We start from the raw sequence: 22,164 nt of genomic DNA on the forward strand, positions 1-22,164 counted from the left end.
ATAATCAACACTTCATTTCAATAATATGACAGACAACTCAATTTAAAAATGGGTAAAAGATACTCTCACTGAAGGAGATGTGCAGATGGCTAAAACATATGAAAAGATGTTCAACTTTTTTAGTCATTAGGCAAGTTTAGTATGCATTTACTAAAGGGTTATAATACCAGTTTTTGGCAAGAATTTAGAGAAACTGGACCCTTCACACGTTGCTGGTGACAAAGTAAAATGGGGCAGCCATTTTGGAAAACTGTTTGGCAGTTTCCTTAAAAATGAAACATAACTGGGACTTCCCTGGTGGCACAGTGGTTAAGAATCCGCTTGCCAATGCAGGGGACATGGGTTCAAGCCCTGGTCTGGGAAGATCCCACATGCCACAGAGCAACCAAGCCCGTGTGCCACAACTACTGAGCCTGCACTCTAGAGCCCGTGAGCCACAACTACTGAGCCTGTGCACCACAACTACTGAAGCCCGTGTGCCTAGAGCCCGTGCTCTGCAACAAGAGAAGCCACCGCAGTGAGAAGCCAGTGCACCGCAATGAAGAGTAGCCCCCACTCGCCGCAACTAGAGAAAGCCCGCACGCAGCAACGAAGACCCAGTGCAGCCAAAAATAAATAAATAAATAAATTTATATTTTAAAAATGAAACATAACTATATCAATATGACCCAGAAATTCCACTCCTAGGAATCTACCTAAGAAAAGTGAAAATATATGTCCAAAGACTTGTATGTGAATGGTCACAGGAACATTCTTCATAATAGCAAAAGACTAGAAACAATCCAAGCGTCCAACAACTGCGAATGGATAAATAAAATGCGGTGGCAGTTAAAATTTTAAAAGATAAAATATCTGGAAAAGGGAAATTTGTAGTAATAGAAAGCAGATCAGTGGTTGTCTGAGGTTAGGGGTGGAAGTAGATACTGGCTGCAAATGGACATGAGGAAACATTTTGGAGTAATGGAAATGTTCTCAAACTGATGAGTGGTGATGGTTACACAACTCTGCAAATGTACTAGAAATTATCAAAATGCACACTTACAATGAATGAATGTACAGTATGTAAGTTATACCTCAATAAAGATTTTTTTTAATCGAAGCTGGTCATCAGAGAGCCTAATCCCAATATGAGAATGCAGATAATAATGGAAGGGAAGTCAGAAGAGAGAGGGGTTTAAGGCAAATAAACAAATATTGGGAAATTTCATAAAAATCTGCTAATTGCGATCTTGGCAAGGAGAGTAGAAAGAGCTATAACCTACCCTGGAAACTCCTTCTTCCACCTCCTGGAATGAATAAGGGCTGGCGTTGCCACTGGTTTATGTATATGTTTAGGAGAGAGTGAGAATTCTAGGCCCTCCTCTGCCTTCCACCCAGTGGGCCCTGGAGCTGACCAAGGTGCTGACAGTTTCTCAACTCAAGATGTGGTATTCATGATGCTACCTCTGAGGAACTGAAACCGATAGAGTGGTGTACCAGAGTCATAACTATAGGATTGTCAACCTTAAAGCGTTTCAAAAGACATTGCAAGGGGTGGGGTGCATGTGTCCACAGAGTAATCACTAACAGAAGGCCCTATATCCCTTGTACCAGCCTGTCTTTATACAGGTGTTTTAAAGTAGATCAGATAAGATTTGCATCTGGTGAGAGCTCAGAAAGGGGCAAATCCATGTCCCTGGGATGATCACAAGTAGGAATTCACCTTTTGTGCCTTCAAAGAGGGCTGATAGTAATTACCGGTTGATATGTTTCCCAACTAAACCAATCACAATTGCAAAAATATCACAGCCTTCTTATAAAACATCATATGAAGAGATATTCTTTCTTCTTGTGAATGCTAACTTAAGCACATTTTTTTTTCTGCAGAAAAATGCTCATATTTATCAACTTATTCACGGGCTCGGTCAGCAATTTTTAGCCTATGAGAAATGACATCCTGTGTTTGACCACAACAACTTGTAAGAACAGAAATGGCTTTCTAATTTAATCACATCACAGTAGTGGTCAGTCCCAGGAAATATTTGTTACTTCATAGCGGAGGTGGCAAGATTTTTAGAATCACTTTATAAACTTGGATCAGGAAAACTAACATGTTTTAATTTCAAATAAAAATGCTACAGTCGGCTTCTTCACCAGATACAATTTTCTCAAAATATCTCAAAGCAGTTCATTGTCAAGAACAGCACAGGTGAGCTCTGAGCAAGATCTTTACACAAAATATACTGTAATTCCTGTATAAGTATAAATATATGGGCATGTATTCATATGCACAACAAATCTTGAATGTGACATGCCTCAAAGCAACATGAAAATTATTTGGAAAGCTGATATGAACTTGGATTTCTGAATTTCTCTGAATAAGGGTACGACACAAATGTAAAACAAAACGATAGTGAAAATAAAAATAAAACCCATGCATTCTTTAAAAATTTCATATGAGTCATAGTTGATGTACGTGTTTCCTCACGTCCAGGATCCCAGAATTCTGTGCATCAGAATCCACTAGGGTGCTTGTTCTAAATGCACTTTTCAAGGCTCTATCCCCTGGAGATTGTGCTTTGGAACCTCTGAGACAGGGCCCAGCAACCTGGTGATTTGATGCAGGTGGTGTGAGAATCATTCATAGAGCAACACCACTCAAGACTCCTGTGCTCTGCTTAAAGGGAGCAGTATTTCCCAAAACATTTGCACAGGAGCCTGAGATACGTAAAGTGCCGGATGGAGAACATTACGGGGAGAAGTTCATGAATATCTGGACAGTTGGAGACCAAAAGGACAGAATGGCTCTTGACTAAACCACGGAAGCAACTTGAAGATGCTTTCTTTTGCATGGTTCAAATATGTATACTAAAATCAAACCCAAGCCACACAACATCTGTGCCTTCCATGAGCATTCAAGCAGGACCACTGCTAATAATAACTCCCTGATTACTGAACAACCCTAAAAGCAAGGCAGCCTGAGGAATCTGTGTGGGCATTACCATGCTCTTTTCTGGTCATAAAATCCAGTTGGTGTGCAATTACTCCAATGTGACACCTTATATAAGCTAGAAATCACGTCTTCACTCTAAACATTGTAAATCAATAAAATTATATTGTAGCCATTGACAACACATACAATTTTGCCTGTTTGATGCCCCATTACCACAACAGCACTCGCCTTGGTTTGGAAAGCAGTCCTTCTCTTCCCTAAGTGAGTATTAGAGGGGAGTTCCCCCTCCTTGGTCTTCTTGCATACAGGACATATTTATAGACAGCAGAATAATGTCACACAAATTGCTCTCACAAATACTCCTTGCTACTTTGCAGTATTGGTGTCCATTCCTAAGCCAGACAGTGAAATTTCCAAGAGTTACATTTTTTCCCCAATGTATTTTCTTGCCGTTTTTACACTTATAGGTGGTGGAGTTGAGGATTGCATTCCTAAATTAAATGTGTCATGTGTAAACACAAGAATGTGCAAAATATAACTTGTTAAAACTTTACTTCTGTGGTATAAATATAAATTTCTACAAGAATAAAATTAAGGAGAATGTCTTCTGTGGGATATTGGGAAATCTAACACTCTCCATTATCCCCTCGGGGTTCCAACCTACAGAGAACACATACACACTTAAGAACCACTTGCCCAATGCAGATCAAAATGCCAGTTTTATTCATGTCCTGCTAGGTGTCCCCAAACCCCGAAAGGGCTTCTGATAGGAGGATGCAGCATAGGAGAGAGTCTGAGATGAAAGATTTCTATTTCCTCTGCCCCAGTTAAAAACAGGTCAGTGTGCATTGAAAGCATGACTTAGCCATCCACATGGAACTGAAAAGCTGAAATAAAGAAAGAGCAGGCATCTCACTGGGTCTCCAGTAGGTGCTGATAAGATCCGTTTACCACTTGAAGACAGGTGATACAAGGCAAGCCCCACTAAAGAGGCTGATGTTAAAGGGAATGAGTTAAAGGGTAGGGCCTACACCATTTGCTGATGAATGTGACAGGCAGTATAGGCTAGGTTAGGCTGTTAAAGGGAATGAGTTAAAGGGTAGGGCCTACACCATTTGTTGATGAATGTGACAGTCAGTATAGGCTAGGTTAGGCTGCAGTAACAAACAACTTCAAAATCTCAGGGACTTTAAAACAGCATTTTTTTCTTGCTCATGCAATATGTCAAACATGGGTTGACAAGAGGGCTCTGCTCATCATAGTTACTCAGGGTCTCTGCTGACAGAGGTGGCTTCTCAACACACCACGGTTCCATGACCACTGCAGCTAAGGACCTAGCAACCTCAATTGAATGTTCTGGCTGGGCAGTACCACACATCACTTCTCCCCACAATCCACTGGCCAGAACTTGTTAAATGGCTCTTCCTAACTTCAAAGAGACAGAAAAGTACAGTTTCCTCCCATGAACCAGAAAACTATAAACACTAGGGATATATACTACAATAGGAAGTAGCATTTTAAAATCTCCATTCATTTTACTTTCTATGTATCTCACCAGTTGACCACTCACATTTTAATTGCCCATTTTCTTCTGCTTCCTCTAATGTCTTATTTTCATAGTCTTAACAAGCATTGAAAAGGCACTTCTATAAAAATAATGCAGGAACACCAACTGTTCTCTCTGTTCCTCCCACATCCTCTTCTGCCCATCCTCTATCCCTACTTTAATGTATATGTCCAAGAAGCCAAGAGGCTGTGCCACAGGCAACTATGACTTTTAACACTCAGGCCACACATTTGTAAATCTGGCCCAATAAGTGTTCATAATTCTTACCATCAAATTAACAATTCCTCCTCTCATGGAGAAAAGTAAAGAAGCAGAGAACAGATCATTTCAACACTCTTTGGATCTTTGGGTAGGAATGGAAGTACCCTTTTCCATGAAAGCATGTGGAAAAAGTCCAAGGATCACCTAATAATTTCATAGCCTTAGATTAGAGAACACTTTATAATTCTTACATGAAACCTGGATGTCATAAAGCAAGATTTTAACTCCCAGAAGGCAAAAGAAGCCTTAAATAAGATAAAGGAAAATAATATATTGGGAGAAACTATTTACTACACATATAACAAAAATGTAGCATCTTTAATATATAAAGAGCATTTACAAATCAATAATAAAAGACTAAGAAGAAATATATATGAACAATAAACTTATAAAAATAGGATTAGCTTCACTGATAATTAAAGTACCAATTATTTTGCCTATCAAATTAGAAAATTTTAAAAGATTGATAACCTCAAGTAGTGACTAGAGATAAAGAATTGGTTGATGTGCAAACTAGAAAAATGATTTTTGGAGAGCAATTTGCCAGTAATAGTCAAACTTTAAATAGTCAAACTTTAAATTTGGGTTATATGACCAAGGAACGTCCACTTTTAGGAATCTGTCCTACAGAATTACTTGCACAAATACATCAAGAGATATAAGCATGATATTTCTTTTTTTATACCAAAAATTTTAAACAGCACAAAAGTTTATCAATAGAGAGATCATTACATCCATGCAATAGATCACACAACCATAAAAAAAATCAGATAAGAGCTATAAGTCCTGACATGGAATATGGCCTGCATTACTATGCAAAAAGGAAATTACAGAATGAAATACATAGTATGGGTCTGTGGCGTGCTGGGAAACCAGCTCTCATTTTACAAAGAAGCTTTGATTCGTGTTTGCTGATTTCCATGAGGTAAACACTCTTGTCATAGCTGCATTCAAACTACCAACAGCTTAACAATCTGCTTACAGAATTCCACAGGCCAGTATATGGGACTATTTTCATTTTTTTAAAAAGTATGTATGTAAGTATGAAAACATGTGTTTGTGTGTGATCGTAGAGGCACAGAAAAAAATCTGAAAAAGTAAACAGAAACTGGAGCAGAGCCTCAGTGGGACAAAAGAGCCTCAGTGGGACAAAAAAGCAGAGCCCTTGGTTTATTGTTTGGATTTGTTCCATTGAAAATATATTGCTTTATTAGTTTTCTTAAATCAAGATTTAAGTATCTTATTACAAAATTAATACATTTTTACTGTAGAAAAACTGCAAAATGTAAAAGAGAATAAAGGAGAAAATATAAATACCCATAATTCTTCTACATTAGGGTAACCACATATTTTGATATTCTTTCTTCCAGTTGTTTTTCCTAGAAAAACCTAGCTTTTGGATTTTTCAAACAAGTTTACACTTTGTGAGTAAATGTTAACTATACATAAATTTTGAGTCCATTTCTGATTATTTCCTTAGGAAATAATGTTGTTTATTATCTTAGAAGTGGCATTAGTTATTGATTAAAGGTAAGACTACAAAATATATCTTAAAGAGCGGATGACTAGATTTTAGTAAATGCAATTCAGGCTAGTGCCAAGTCACCAAATTTTATTTCTTATATTTACTAAAAACATAGATAGGTTTTTATGGTAGTAGAGATAAAAATGCTATTAATTTATTTGTTACATACATGTATGTACATATACATTCATACACATATACACATATATACATGTTGTGTATATATATATATATATATACACAGTTCTATACATGTTTTATATTTATATATATATACACACAATTACATACATATACATATATATTACTACATATACATTATTTCACAAGAAGAAAACTTTTGGCCCTGTAATGCTTGCCACAGAAACAGAAGACAGTGGAAGTTGACTGGGTTAATTCCAGATAAAGGAGTTCAAAGGGAAGAAGAAGGGTTTCACAGATATATCAGGAAGAAAAGGGGTATTAGAGAGCAAGTAGGACCATTAATAAATGGGAAGGACGATGAAATTGGTGGTGACTAACATGATAGCACTACCAGTGGTTTATATATATATATACGTATCAAACTTTGAGAAGAAAAATAAAGCAAGCCAGTGAAGATATTTAGGAAGTAATGAAAATCCTGTCAATACAGCTGCTGATAAAAAGCAGGCGAGGGGATTCAGTACAACCGGTTGAAGCCCAGGATTCCAGGCACGTGCATTCACCAGGGATTTGATGTCACTGAATCGAGCTCTGTACCTAATCCGGTACCTCACCTAGTCCAGCTCCAATCAGACTTCTGGTTTCACAGTCTCATTTCCAAATTCACCCGTCACCTAACCTTCGCTCATTGCTCAAAAACTAGAAATGCAAATTTTTAGACATGTCTTTCACCAGGTGCTGTAGTCAGAAGTATCTCAAGGCCAGAGTCTGGGGCATTATCTGGGTTTCAAGCCATTTGTTTTACTTGGGACTATCAACCCACATGCTGATGGTTCTTTACCCACATACCCCCCACTCCCTAAGTTATTTAAGTAATTGATAGAGCTCAAATATCCATTGAACTAATTAGGATTACTTGGGATGGCTATTGTACCTTTCTTTTCTTTTTGCAATTATGGAGAATGTCTACTGTGAGTGAGTAAAGAAAAAAAAAATAGTCTCTTCGTTTTTGCTTTAAGTGAATGCAATTAGTTGATGCATCCATAAAGGGGCTCATCTGTACTTCGCAAAATTAAAGATGTAGACATCCGAGGACAGACATGACCAAAAAAAAGTCAGATTACAATGGAAATTAACTAATAAGGTTTCTCAACTATCGATTCTTTTTCTTCTTTTAATAAATTATAGAGAACAAAGTGAGTGTCCCAGAATCAAGGAAATTAAATGTGATGCCAGCATTCCATACAAGAGTACCCTGCTATTCCCAAACAGAACTTCTGACCACAGTAAAATAGCAAGGGAAATGTTGAGGAAATCAGATAGAGGGTAATGGAATTGCAGAACCAATAAACTGCAAATCAGTAGAGAAAGAGACACCCCAGAGGCCCTAATCTGGGCTTGAGTCAATATTGTGATACGATTGTCCAACAAAAGTTATGTGAATTCAAACTGGCTTGAATCTATGCCCTTAATCCGTCTATTTATATATTACCTCTTCCCAAGGAACTAAAAGCATTTTATGAGCAGTTTTGTCTTCCACCCTTATTGAGCACCCACATTTTCCCCTCTGATATCTCTGCGGTGACCTAACATTCTCCGTTAACAAAAGGTGAGACTGGGGTAAGAAGAAGTTCTCTCATTTGCCCAAGACAAATCAGGAAGGTATCACTAAAGTCAGCCCAAGCAGTGTTATTTTCGTGGGGCCCGCTCTATGCCAGTCAAGATTTAAATAGACAACTGAAAGTTAGTTAAGGTAACGGGAAAAAAAATGAGTATAGTTAAAAAGGCAATGTTCTTAGGAGTTTAGCAGCATTGCTAAAGAGGCTCTTAAATGGATCTACCAGAAAGAATAAACAGTGCACTTAATTCCAAGGTTATAACAAAGTCAAGCCACGTTGAAAAATGGGAAGACATTTCTCCAAGACTGAAATTGCCTTAAGGCTACATTTTAGAGATGTGAATTTTTTGTGTAGGGCCTTCGCTATTGGCTGTCTTCTTTGAAACTAACTTAAGGCTTTTGGGATTCAAATACATTTACCCTTGGCAAAATAAAGATACTGTGAAAATTAGAGGCCTTCATAGGAGTATTCAAATTCCTTAGAAATAGCTTAATTTTCCCCGGAAACGAATGCAAATTTTGCAGTGTCCAAAGGGATCAGATGATCTAAAGGAAGGAAAAGTATAGTATAAGGAGGAAGTGGAGGTGGCAAAAAAAAAAATGTGAACTGTACCTACATCTTGGTGGAACACAGTAAGGCCTGCAGACAGTTCTTGCAAGGGGAAAGGAACAATCTTATGTTACAGAATAGAGGGACTCCAGAATTGAGGAGCAAAATTTGCCACGCCAAAATGTCTCTTTGGCATATGGATTATTTTAAACTGAAAACAATCAAGGCCCCAAAGACTCAGGAAGAATATTTGACCTTCCCCTAACTGCCTAAAGAATGTAGATGCAGGACCTGTTCCAGGAAGGGAGCTATCACCATAGGTAACTATAGTATGAACTAGGTCTGTAGACAGGGAAGAACCTAGCAAAGTCTGTTTGTTAAAATTCCTCTCTGTGTCCCATTGTCTGTGCATGACCCAGCAAACATTTGTTTACCAAACATTTGCTTTTCCATCTCCATGTCAATTGCCTTCCTCCTATTTGAGGTACCAGACCACTACCCCCAATATCCTCTTTTGCCTTTGGCTGAAGATGGTATGAGTTTCAGCCATTCTGGAGAGTTGCTCAGTTTTCCTGGGTGTCTCCCTTGTACACATGTTATGAAACTTTTGTTTGATTTTCTCCTGTCAATCTGTCTTACGTCAGTTTAATTCTTAGACCATCCTGAAGAACCTAGAAGGGTAAAGGAAAACTTCTTCCTCCCCAACATTTCTAAGCCACTTTCTTCCTTAATTTTTGAATGCTCAGTTAGCCACAGTTTCTATTGTCACGGGTCTGTGGACAACACACTTTCATTCAACTGGTCCCTTCAGTAGACTACCCAGCAGAGCAAACAATTCTAAGAAGGGCCCCCTCTTCAAGACCATCAACATAACCTACTATATATTTGAATTATGGGAGATTTATGGGAAACTGCTCATTACACGTTTCCTCTTTGCCTATTCTAATTTGGGGTGGTAAATGGTGAAGAGATATTTTATTTACTCTTGGCCTTCAGAAAACTAGAAAGATATCCTAACCTCTGCTGATGGTACTTCTAAACAATTAGGGTGATGGGGAAAAGGATCTCTCCAGAGAGCATAATCAATCAAAACCTTTCCCCAGAACTAGACCAATTTTTGACAAAGATCAATCAACACGGCTTGTCGGTCTGTGGTACTAGCAACAGGGAAGGGGTGCCACCAAAGAAAAAAGAAATCATGTAAGTGCAGGATAAGAGCCTATACCTCTTTATTCACCTGATATATTGCCAGAGATGCACAAACATAACAGGAAAGTGGGATTTTCCCCAGAAATAGCCACAATAAACATCTTTTTCAAAAAAAAAAAATTAAGACAGAAAAGAAGGCAGCCTTTGTCTCTGAAATCAAAGAAAAGCCTGTTTGGCTCTAAGACATTGAAAAAATTCTTCATGAGCAGTTCATCTGGGTGAAAATATGACCTCTGTGGTGTTGTCAAGGTCTCTGAAACCCAGGGTTCTGTTGAGTAAATGCTGGTTGCATAAGTTAGGGTGGCTAAAGGGACACTTTAATTTATGTGCTCAATTTTTCTGAGATCTCCCAAAAGAAAAAAAAATGAAGGTGGGGAAAGGGATGAACGAGGTTAATTTTCAGGGTGGCACATTCAGGGATGCTTTTGAGATTAAGGATGTTTCCATTATCCCAGTATCCTCATCTGAAGGGAAGTGATTTTGCAGGAAGAAGCATCTCAGTGGCAGTCTTATTTCACCCTCTCCCAAAGACCTCTGGGTCTCTAAGCAGTGACTGAGTCACTCAAATTCATTTTCAAAGAAGGACTATGCAAGAAGGATTTCAAAATCATAATCAATGAGGGGTACTCTTGCATTTTCCCATGGACCCTATAAGTTAAAATACTAGGACACTATGAGTTAAATGGAATAATAAATATAATAATAAAAATAAAATAATAAATTTAAGGAATAATAAATACCATAAATTATATTGCAAAATATAAAATGACATACATTGTAAGTTCATATGCAAAGTACATTTCCTTTTTTACATTTACCAAGTTTTCCTGGAATACAAAACATGATTTTTTTTTTTTTTTTTGGCTGTGCCACATGACATGTGGGATCTTAGTTCCCCAGTCAGGGATCGAACCCACACCCCCTGCATTGGAAGCATGGAGTCTTAACCACTGGACCACCAGGGAGGTCCCCAATATATGAGTTTTTAAAAATCTATGGCACAGAAAATTTAAGTAGCCTATTATTTTCACAAATGAACGTATTCTGGAAAGTAAGAATCACCACTACAAATCTCAAAGTCCCCCCTTCCTCTCCTTTTAAGGGCATGTCTTATAGAATCACTGGTAAAACAAACGGGGAAAAAAAATCATTCTGTCCATAAGTCAAATTTTGTATTTAGTATTATGTAGAATAAATGCTGAAGACTCACTTCAGAAAATAACATAGTGACTAGACTTGAACAGTACAGCATCATTCATGACAATTAATTATGATTAAATCATTCTTTCCATATCTTCCAGGTATTTACAAAGTACATATTTCAGATTCCTAAGATTTGAGGTTCTGTGCCATTGGAAACACACGCTAAAATGCCATTTTCAGTAGTATTTTTCTGAGTTGTTTTGGGATTCTGATAATTAAATACACAAACTCAAAATGGTTTGGGCCCTACACACAAAGACCCATAATTGCAGGCATAAAGGCACACTGCCCCAGCTGAAGATACCCAGTGACAACATCCTACAGGTAAAATTCTTCACTTGTTCTCTGCACACCTCTTCTCCCCTTATTCTTGTCACCTCTTATTCCCTGGGGACATTTTTCCAGTTTCAGCAAGTAAATTTAGACTTCTTTGTACTTGACCTGTACTATTACAAATATACTCAATTAGCTCTTTGCAAAAAATGTTTATTTGAACGTGAAAGGCGGCCAGGGCCTGTGTGAGGGAGTGGGAACTTGGCTTTCTGTCATGGGTCAACAGTGGTTTCAGCTATTTTCTCTCTCGCATTCTTTTACTAAATTAAAACTCTGGAAGTTTAAATTAAATTAAGTTTAAATTAAAATCCGGGCAGCAATGTTATCTTTTAGAGTGGAAGGAAAAACATAAAGTAGCCATTCAGTGGCAAATGTGTTTCAATGTGATGGAAAGTTAATTTTCCTTAATTCCTCCAGCTTCCTGGCCCTTTAGTAACTGGGAGACTGGCATTTCTCTCATTTCTCTCAGTAGATTAGAACCCTGATTTGCAGGAAGAAGTAAAGTTTCGCCCTAAGTAAAATGCAGAATCTGCCAGTTAACTTGTCTTTGTCACTGCAGTCCTCCTGTAGAAGAGAGCAAAAGAGGTGTCCTTCATAGACTTAGAATATTTTTATAAATCCCAGTCTTTTCTTATGCACCTTCTCCCCCAAAAGAAAACGACATTGCCTTCCCTCTGTAATGTTTTCCTAAATGACATACAGCGTATCTCAGTGGCAATGTAACATGATGAAGAGAGACCCATAAAAGATCCTTCAGCAGCCCCAGAACTTTCATTCTGGTGGGAAAACTGCATTTATGATTTGTCCTTTTAAATGGGAAGCTGCTTGCCCCTGCAGAGAATCCGAGAGCTTGACGAATCAATGCAAAATCAGAAGTCCTCTAGATTTGCGGACAATCAAATGTCTTCTGTTCACATCTGACTCGGCCAAACTTTCAAAAAATTTATTTTAGAAACGGTATTGATGTAAAAATACATTAGAGAATCCTTCTATCTATTTTCCAATCAGCAAAGATTATGGATGGTAATGACAGATAGATAGATAGATAGATAGATAGATAGATAGATAGATAGATAGATAGATAGACTATGATGATAGATTATGGATGGATAATAGATAGATGGGTGGGTGGGTGGATAGACAGAATGTAGAAAAGATCTAGAAATAGTCTGATTTTAGTAACAATTCGTTTTTCATGTTTATAGGGTTCCCTTAATTCTTGACTCATTGAACATCGCAAAATAAACAGAGAACAAGGTAACCCCGCAGCAATCAAGCGGCTACTAATTTGGTTGCTCAAATAACAGGGCACCAAACTTGAAAGCTGTGTTTGCAGACAGCCACTCCTGTACTGCATTCAGCATCTCACCTCAGTTACGATAGCAAACCATCTCTTTGCATTGCCATCTACTCTCGATCTGAAAAAGCCGAGCCAAACCACGTTGGAAGCTTGAGGCTTGCACCTAGCAGTGTCCACTTTAAATAGAAAAATCGCATTGATTGCATGAAACTCAGGGCTCATTTTGGTCCATCGATTCCCCTAGTGACCTTCCACAGCATCAAGCCCAGAGCGAACCCAGTCTGACCCCGACTTTATGTGCATTATTATATCAAGAGACAGGAGCTACTTACAGCCCATGCCATTGTCTCCATAGATATGTAATAAAGGCTTCTAGAACTGCGCCTGCTGAGAGAGCAGTTCAGGTGCACGTCATTGTCTCCTCCCTCTCGCTTTCTCTCCCATCCCTCTCTTACTTGCATGCAAACGTATCCACGCCAGCCTCCCCGTCAGTATGAAGATTCTTCGTTTAATGAGTGTTTCCTCCCTCCCAATCCAGAACAACTCAAAAGAGCAACTTCAGACTTTGACTAATACTCATATAACTCCCAGGAAACAACATCCTTCACCCAAATCCATAACTAATAATAATGCCCTTTATTAAGCTCTTCTGTGAAACAGTATGTCTGATACAGAGCTCCTCTCCACACTGTTTTAATTATAATAAATCACCTTCATTACGATGCATACTTCAATATACCATGCAGGCTGCCTTGCTACCACGGATACTCCCATCATGAGGGGCAAGCAGATGTGTACCTGGCTAAGAAAGTTATTTACACACACACTGAGAAATTCTACAGCATCCCATGGCTTTGCAGCATGAATTTCAACAACTTTTATCTTACCTTACTGTTCACCACATCACAGCTGAGAAGACAGGGGAAGAAAAGAAAAAGAAAAAGCACCACATCTGAAAAATGCTATTTACACAAATAACGGTACCCTGAATACATCCACGAGCATGGAAAAATAAGTCCTTGCAGTACAATCGTTTCTCTATAAATGTATGAAAGTATTTTATGGCCTGGTGCCACAAATCAGTGATGAGACTCTTGGCTGTGGTGTGTAAGTTTCAAGGGACCGAGTGTCAAAGTCAACTTCCCCGGCGGTCCCCTGAGAACCACGCTGGGTACATTCTCATGAAAGGTGTGAAAATCTGATTTTCTAAAATGGATCAGTAATTCTCTATGAAGGGGGAAGGATCGATAAATCTTTGCTAAGTAGATTGTAAAGGAAAAATTATTCTTTCAGTGACAGTACATTAGGATCCTCCAAACAATCTCAATAAAGACATAGCATCTCTCCACCAGCTCCTTTTGACTTCTGATATATTTTTGTAATCTCAGATCACTCTGCAATGCACATACATTTATATGTGCTAAGCAGTGTTCTATGTCTGTTGATTTATGGTTTGTGCCATTATAATGTTTGGCTGTGACTAGAAAAAGAAAATTATAAGCTGCTTGTAACCTGATAGATGTGATACAAGGAAATGTCATTATAGCCATACACACATATATGTTTCTAACCACATCAGTTCTCTGGGTAGTCACACAATATACTTTCGGAATTCCTCACCCAAATATGTCTGTGTGGTTTTTAGGTACCTGTTCACCAATATAAAATGTGTATTCTCTCAATGCCTAAAAATACGTGGGGTGTGATATGCTTCGAATCCTGGGGTGTTACTCGTTTTTCCAGGAATATCTCTTTCTCTCCCCAGGCAAAGACCAAGGAAACCTCAGAGACTGATTTTATCACACACGCTCTATGACACTGAACTGGTGTGGCTACAGCTCTCCCCGACTTCTACATTCCCCATTTATTTCACAAGTGGGGTGTCCATGCTCCTTCCCACTCTGGAGCCAAGAATCCTCACTAAAGAATTTAGACAGATGTGTGTCATGAGAAAGCAAGCCTAGGAGGGACCGACGGCTTCCAGGAGTTTCTCTGCTTATAGCATCCTGAGCTGTGTGTGGTTGAGATTTCCCCTGCACTGTGTAAAAGTGGTTATTAAAAAAAGATGTCCTGTGCGGTAGTGAGGTATTTCAGGGGCCTCAGAGCATGCTAAATACTCTGTGTCCTATAATACTCGGATAAAACCAAGCAAACTCTCAGTGTGGCAGGCTCAGACCTGAATTTCTCTGTTCTTCATGCAAGTTTATGTCAGAATTAACATCAGGATAGCACCTTTGGGGAAAAAAAGGTTTTCCATGGGATGCGCTATGTTCACGTACAGCATCCTTGGGCAAAGAAAGGAGAGAGAGGATTGGCAGACAGGTGTAATTAATGTCTACAAATCTCATTGCATTGAATGTACACATATGCTATAGGAATTACATCTACTAGTAACTTTTCAGGGTTGGGGGCTGTACCAGAGTTTTTATTAAATGCCTCTTTTCCTTTTTTTTTCATTAAGTAATACTATATGGACACTCATTCAGGTACAATAGAGAGGGACTATAATTCCTTCTGGAAGAAGAAGGACTCATATGATTATATTGTCTCCCACCACCTGGCCTTTGTAATGTTACCTGAACAGATGGTGTACGAGTTCTAAGACGCCAGGTCACAGTTTCTACATAAAGTCATCACCCAGTGCCCACTAGATAACCATATGGGGAAGGGAAGTCTGTGGGGTAGCAAATGAAACAAGAGCTCTTGGCATCTCTAAATATTTGGGGGAAATGTTGTCTTCTATCAAGCACCCAAAATAGAGCATGGATCTAGAAACAATAAGTAGCATCCTTTTTGATTCAGATTCGGTGGAACCAACTACTGAAATATGAAAACTCAAATTCCTCTAACTCCGAGCTTGTGGATAGCATGGAGTCTGGAGTCTTACCTATTAAATGCCAAGTGCCATTCTAAGGATGCTAAATGATAGGAGGGAGGAAATTCAACTGCTTTTCAAAGGAGAAATAAGGGCCACTTAGTAAATAAAATACTAATAGCTAGAGGTATAGAGTAGGTGTTTTGTTACATACTCGGATTCACAGGGAAACCTTAAAATGGAATGTTTCCTCTGATATTGTTCCAACTTGCAGTCTATATTCAAACAGTATTATTAGTATCAAAAATCTATTTTGCTGATCTTAATAACCTCCCTTTACTAAGCTTTTAATAAAATGGCTTATGGATAATTTTTCTAAAATCAATATAACCGTGGGTTCCGGCCAAGGGCATCACTTCTTGGGCACCATCACAAGGTGACCATGGCGCAGATTGGCAGGTGCCTCTCAAACAAGAGAAGGTGCCAGTCATGTAAAGGGGACCGTTTCACTCACATTATGTGCAGCTGGTGCATCAAGGTTCTGGTAAATCAAGGAGTTCTCCCTGTCCACTTTGCTTTATGCTATGAAATATTTTGATCGAAGGAAATGACCTCAGTGATCCAAATTGCCTTAGGCAAAGTGGAAATCATCCCATGGGTCTCTCTGGGCCAACTTCCCCAAAGTTTGGGGAGAATCGACTCTTTCTGCTTTCTGGAGACAGTTAAGAAGAATGGAAAAAGCATCAGCTTTAGCAAGTGTCGTTTGCCCCCTAAATCGCCCTAGATGAGCTCTATAGCTCTTGGCAATACTACTCCTTGGTTTTCTTTTTTCTCTTTTGTCTCCTGTCCTCTTTGTGTTAAAATATATATTATTATAAGTATTAATAGTAATGTGATACGTAAGAATTAATATAATAATATAATATGTAAAGAAGCAGATGCTTATTGAAGATAATTTTGAAAACATACATATGAATTAGAAAATGTATACCTTCCACAGTCACACTACTTGACCTATTTCTTTAATACATACACACACAAATTTGGTATCATATGGTATAGTTACTATCCTATTTCACTCAGCTGAAGATTTTCCAAACTCAGTATTCCTCAACAATTGTACCATAATGGCTTTGTAATATTTAAGGTAATCACTGTATTATGGCTGGATATTTAAGCTATTTACAATATTTTAATGTTTAAGGAGACTATGAGCATCTTTTTTCAACATATTTTTTCTGGATCACTATAATCATATGAGTTTCTAATATGAAAAATTACCTTGCTGAATGTTATAATCTTAAGGATTTTGGTCAAATTGTTTTGACTAAAACAAATGATGTCAAATTGTGTTCCAAAAAGGTCTAAGTACCTTGCATTTCAACACTCTTTCCTTTAACATCTTTACAGATTAATTGTTTTCATTTTTGTAAGTTTCTCAGATGAAGAACAACATTTCATAAGTTTAATTTTCTTCCTTTAAATTTTGGGTGTACTTAGATGCTTCTGCATGTATTTTTTTATTTCATGGGTTTATTATTTTTCTGAATATTTTCTACTCTGTAGTATCATTTCGCTCATCAAATTCTATGAATTCTTTGTAGGAATCATGTCAATCCTTTTCATGTTTATGCAAGTTTTTAAGTGAGATCTGACTGACATATAACATTATATTAATTTCAGGTGTACAACATAATGTCTCAATATTTATATATATTGTGAAATGATCACCATATGCAAATACTTTTGTTTTTCATTTCCCCTTGAATTTTGTTTACAGTATTTATTGACCTATAGAAGTTTCACATTTTTATTTCGCCAAATCCCTTTGGTTTTCATTCTTGCATCTTCTTCCAGAGTTGTTTATACCTGGGAAAATTTCTTCCTAAACTAGTAGCAGATATGAGTCCCCTATTTTTTCATTCTACTTTTTAAAGTAATTTTCTCTTCTATTTAACTATTAAATCCATCTGAAATTTATCTTGGTGTACAATGTGAGATGAAGTTCTAACTTTTAAAAATAGATAATCTATTAAATAATGCTTCTTGGTGAGCCCTTTGGTCTGCAGACTCGGGGCTTTCTTTAGCACAGGAAAGAGATTTTCTGTTAGAACAGAGATCGTGGATACACGTCACTTGGATGCTGTGCTTGCCAGACTCTCCTACTTCACTGGCCACTGCTTCTCAATTTCCTTCACTGTTTCTGAACATTCTAGAACTTTCTCGAGGAGTATCAGTAATATATAGATTGAGTTCATATTCTCTGCTTCCATAGCTTCTACCCTGGCATCATCTTCTTCATACTTTGAGAGCTCAATTCATCCTCTGCCAATACCAATTATTGGAAGGGGGAAGGGTCAATGCTATTTTTTATTTGATGAAGATTTTTAATTCTGCTGCAACAGCACCAGCATCTTCCCCTGTCCCACTTTCCAAGTCCTTCTCCTCTTATCTCGAGGACACCTTGAAGTAGATAGCCCCGAACTGAATCCCAGTGCCTGGCTGCCATCTGCCTAGTGGGCGCTGCTGTACTAAAGCTGAGGAATGCCATGCCCTCAGTCCTGGTGGACAGCAGCCCCAGGGCATTAAGTCACTGGGAGAGCATAAGGGGCGGCCTCTGTCTGCCCACCTAGAAAGCCCTGTGTCTCTGAGACAGCACCACATGGGTGGGTGGAAACACCACGTGTTCTTCTTGGCCGGGGTTTCCTGCAAAGTGAAGTAGAAGCTGCAGCCCAGCAGTTGGGTGAACAACGACAGCTAGTGCTTGTTATAGGATGCTTCCACCGGGCTAGGGCTTGATGTGGCTCTCCTCTCAGCAATCCATGGAGGGAAGACTGGTCACTACACACTGCTCTAGTAAAGGACACCAGGTCCGCCACATTTCTAAATCCAGTGGTCAATTCTCAGCTCTCATATGCCTTGACCTTTTAGCAGCCTTTGACACAATCCATCACTCCCTTTTCCTTAAAACCCTCCTGGTTTCCGGGACACGACATTTGTCACATGCCCCTTCTACCTGCCAGGCCTCCGCGGTCTCTGCAGGTGGCTCTTCATTTCCCACCTTCTGAGCACTGAAGTGCCCTCGAGCCCGGTCCCCTGGCTTTCTCTTCTCTAGCTATCCTCTCTCTTTCAGACCCATTCCCCAAGCTCCTGGCTTTAAAGCCCAGCCACAAGCTGACATCCCCAAAGACTAAATTCCAGCCTAGACCTGATTCCTAAGTCTCAAACATCCAACCACTCCCTCCATGTATTTCCACTTGAACATCTAATAGCATCTTAAACTTTTCTCCTCTAGAAGTGAATGGCTGCTTTTCACTCCCAAAGCCTGCTCCGCCTCTAGGCATGCGCATCTCAGCAAATGGCAATTTCATCCTTCCAGCAGCTCAGGTCATGTCTGGGGGTGTGTTTGACTCTCCTTTTCCCCACATCCCACATCTAATCCAACACTAAATCAAAATATATCCAGAGTCCAACCACTTCTCACCAACTGCAGCCCTTCCACTCCAGCCCAGGCCAGTACCACTCACCAGGATTATTTCAGTAGCTTCCTAACTGGTCTCCCTGCTGTCACCCTTGCCAGTGATAAAATAGTTGATTCACCTGGAAACTAAAACAATATTAAACTTCTATGTATGTAGTCAAAATAGCTTAAAAATTTAGAGAGAAGTCATAGGATTGCAGAGATACTTTAAAAAACCACCACCAGAGTGGGAGATTTTAATATATCTCTATTTTTGCTAGAAAAAAACACACAAAAATTAGTAAAAATACAGAAAATGTGAACAATATAATTATGAAACATGAGCTAGTGGACCTGTATATAATTCTGTACCTAGTAATAATAAAATAAGTATTCTTCTCAAAAACATGGAACAGTTATGCAAACTAACTAGGTCATAAAGTAAATCTCAAAAAATGTCAAAGAATCAACTTTAAGCATGTCGCATCATCTCACTAAAATATGATTAATTTAGAAGTCAATATCAACATACATATTTTTAAATCTCCATATATTTGGCAATGTTAACAAAATCTAATAAATAACTCAAGAAATCATAATGGAAATTTAAAATACTTAGACCTGAATTATGATGAATATACCATATAGTAAAACTTGTGGGATACAGAGAAAGCGGTTCTTCTAGGGAAAGTTATAGATTTAAATGCACATATTGGAAAAGAATAAAGACCAAATATTAATGAGCTAAACATCCATCTCAATAGTTAGTGGGAAAAAAAATAACAGAATGAGCTCAAGAAAGCAGAAGGAAGGAGCTAACATGATAAGAAAGTTTAGTTAACTATTAAAAAAATGATTAAATAGAGAAGAACAGCAAAAACTGTTCCTTTGAAAAAGCTAATAAATACTCAGATTTCAATCAAGAATGATTTAGACAAGAAAAGAGAATGTACAAGTAAACCATATTAGGAATAAAAATGGAAACATAACTATATATGAAACAGATATTAAAAAGATAATGAGAGAATTCAATGAAAAATGTGTATCAAACAATATAAATTCCTAGTCAAAAATGGACAATTTCCTAGAAAATTTCCCAAAAGACTCAGGAAGAGATAAAAAGCATGAACATCTCCCATCATTATCAAATAAATTGAATCCATAATTTTAAGTCTACATACACACATGTACACACACATTGTCTCAGATGATTCTATAGATGAAATTTTAAAAAGTCAATCTGATCTTTAAAAACTCTTTCAGAGAAGAAAAAAGGAGGGAATACTCCCCAATCTATGAAGCAAGAATTTAATACCAGAGCTAGACTAGGATATAGGAGAATAAAGATTTACAGGCTAATTTCATTCATGAACAAAGGATGCAAAAATCTGTAAACTATCCACAAGCAGAATCTAGTTGTGTATATAAGCAATACATCATGACCAAGTCATATTTACCCAAGAAATGCAAGATGACTTAATATTTTGAAATCTATAAAGGACACTCAATATATTAAATGATTAAAGTGAACAACTATATGATTGTTTTAATGTATTCAAAAGAAGCATATGATTAAAATTCCACTATAGATATAAAATATAACATTTTTAGCAGACTAGGAATAAAAGAGCATGTCCTTACTGTTTTAAAGGATATCTATAACAAACTCATGGGAACCACTATTCTCAATCATGAGAAATGGCAAGTACCCTTTAAAATGAAGAACAAGTCAAACATTCTCACTACCACTATTTTTATTAAATATTGGAGACAAGATCTTAGCCAGTGTCATAGGACATAAAACCAAAGGTATAAAAGATAGAAAAGAAGGAAACAAATTTTTTTTGATTATATAATTGTCTCATAGAAAACCCAAAAGAACATGACAAAATATCATAAATGGAGACAAAATGATTAATTTATGAAAAGGTGACTGATTTATGATCTTTACATCAGCAACTATAGTTAGAAAATCTAAGTTAAAAAGGTTGCAAATAATTGGAAAAGTTCTGTTAAAAAGAAAAGCAACAAAACTACAAGGTATTTAGTAATAAATCTAAAAAGATACTCAAGACCCGCACAGAGAGTACTTTACAAATTTTCTAAAAATAGGTGTAAACTTTTATAGAAAGAAAATCTATATAAATGAGGAGATATACCATGATCATTGATTGGAAAACTCTATGGCATAAAGATGTTAATTCTCCCCATTTTTTTTCAAAAAAGACGTGCAAGTTAAAATCTCAACAGGGGTTTAGGTTCTTGCCCTACCAGATATCAAGACCTTTATGAAGCATTAGTAATTAAGGCAGAATGGTAGTGAATGAATTAAAAGTCAAGAAACAGACCTTCACATATACAGAATTTTAATCTATGACAGAGGTGACATTGCAGATAACTGGGGAAGAGATTGAGTATTTGATACTGCTGGGACATTGGGCTATCCGTATAGAGAAAAGATGAAATTGGCTTCCTGTTCTCAGCAAACAAAAAAATTAATGCCAGGTAGACTGAAAACTTAAATGTGAAAAACAAAATTTTAACTTGTTTGAAAAACATAAAAGAGAATATCCTTAAAACATTGAGGAGATTTAAGCTTTCTTCAGCACAACACTAAAAGAAACAAACATAAAAGTTTCAACATTCATTTCCTCTGCATCAAAATTTAAAACCTTTGCCCATCTAAAGCCACCATAAAGAAAAATGTAAGGCAGAAATAGGGAGACTGTTTTTAGAATGCATATTACAGACAAAATATTGGTATTCTGAATACATAATGAATATACAACATGGGAAAAACAGTAGAAAATATCTGCAAAAATCGTGAACGAACTTTTCACAGAAAATAAAATAAGAATGGCAAATAAAATTATGAAAAGATACTTAACCTCATTAATACTCAGGGAAATGCAATTAGAGAACAATGAGATACAATTTTATTCCCCTTAGATGGGGAAAAATTAATAAATTTGATTACCTCAAGTATTGGAGAGGGTGTGGATCAATGGAGATTTCTAAATATTGCCTTCTAGGAATATAAATGGGTCTATCCATTTGAAATACAAATTGCTGTTATCTTTTAAATTTGAACTTTCTCATACCCCAAGTAGGAAAGAATGTCAAAGAATTCAAAGCAAAACAACCGAACATGTACCAATAGATGGACGCATGAAATAATAAGGCACATTCAGAAAAATTCAGAGAACTGTACAAAGTTTCTATGGATGGAGCACGAGGTGTATGTTTA

The 22,164-nt window shown here is 37.5% G+C and overlaps 1 long non-coding RNA gene across 1 annotated transcript; it reads left to right on the forward strand.

Moving 5' to 3' along the window:
- Window positions 1–1,301: 1,301 nt before the first annotated feature.
- LOC309666325 lies at window positions 1,302–9,930 on the forward strand. The gene is made up of 2 exons (XR_014267053.1): window positions 1,302–4,001; window positions 4,081–9,930. It is a non-coding gene; the product is annotated as an uncharacterized lncRNA (long non-coding RNA).
- Window positions 9,931–22,164: the final 12,234 nt, after the last annotated feature.

The sequence above is a fragment of the Balaenoptera physalus genome (assembly GCF_965194825.1).
Source record: "Balaenoptera physalus genome assembly, chromosome: 8".
Taxonomy (NCBI): domain Eukaryota; kingdom Metazoa; phylum Chordata; class Mammalia; order Artiodactyla; family Balaenopteridae; genus Balaenoptera; species Balaenoptera physalus.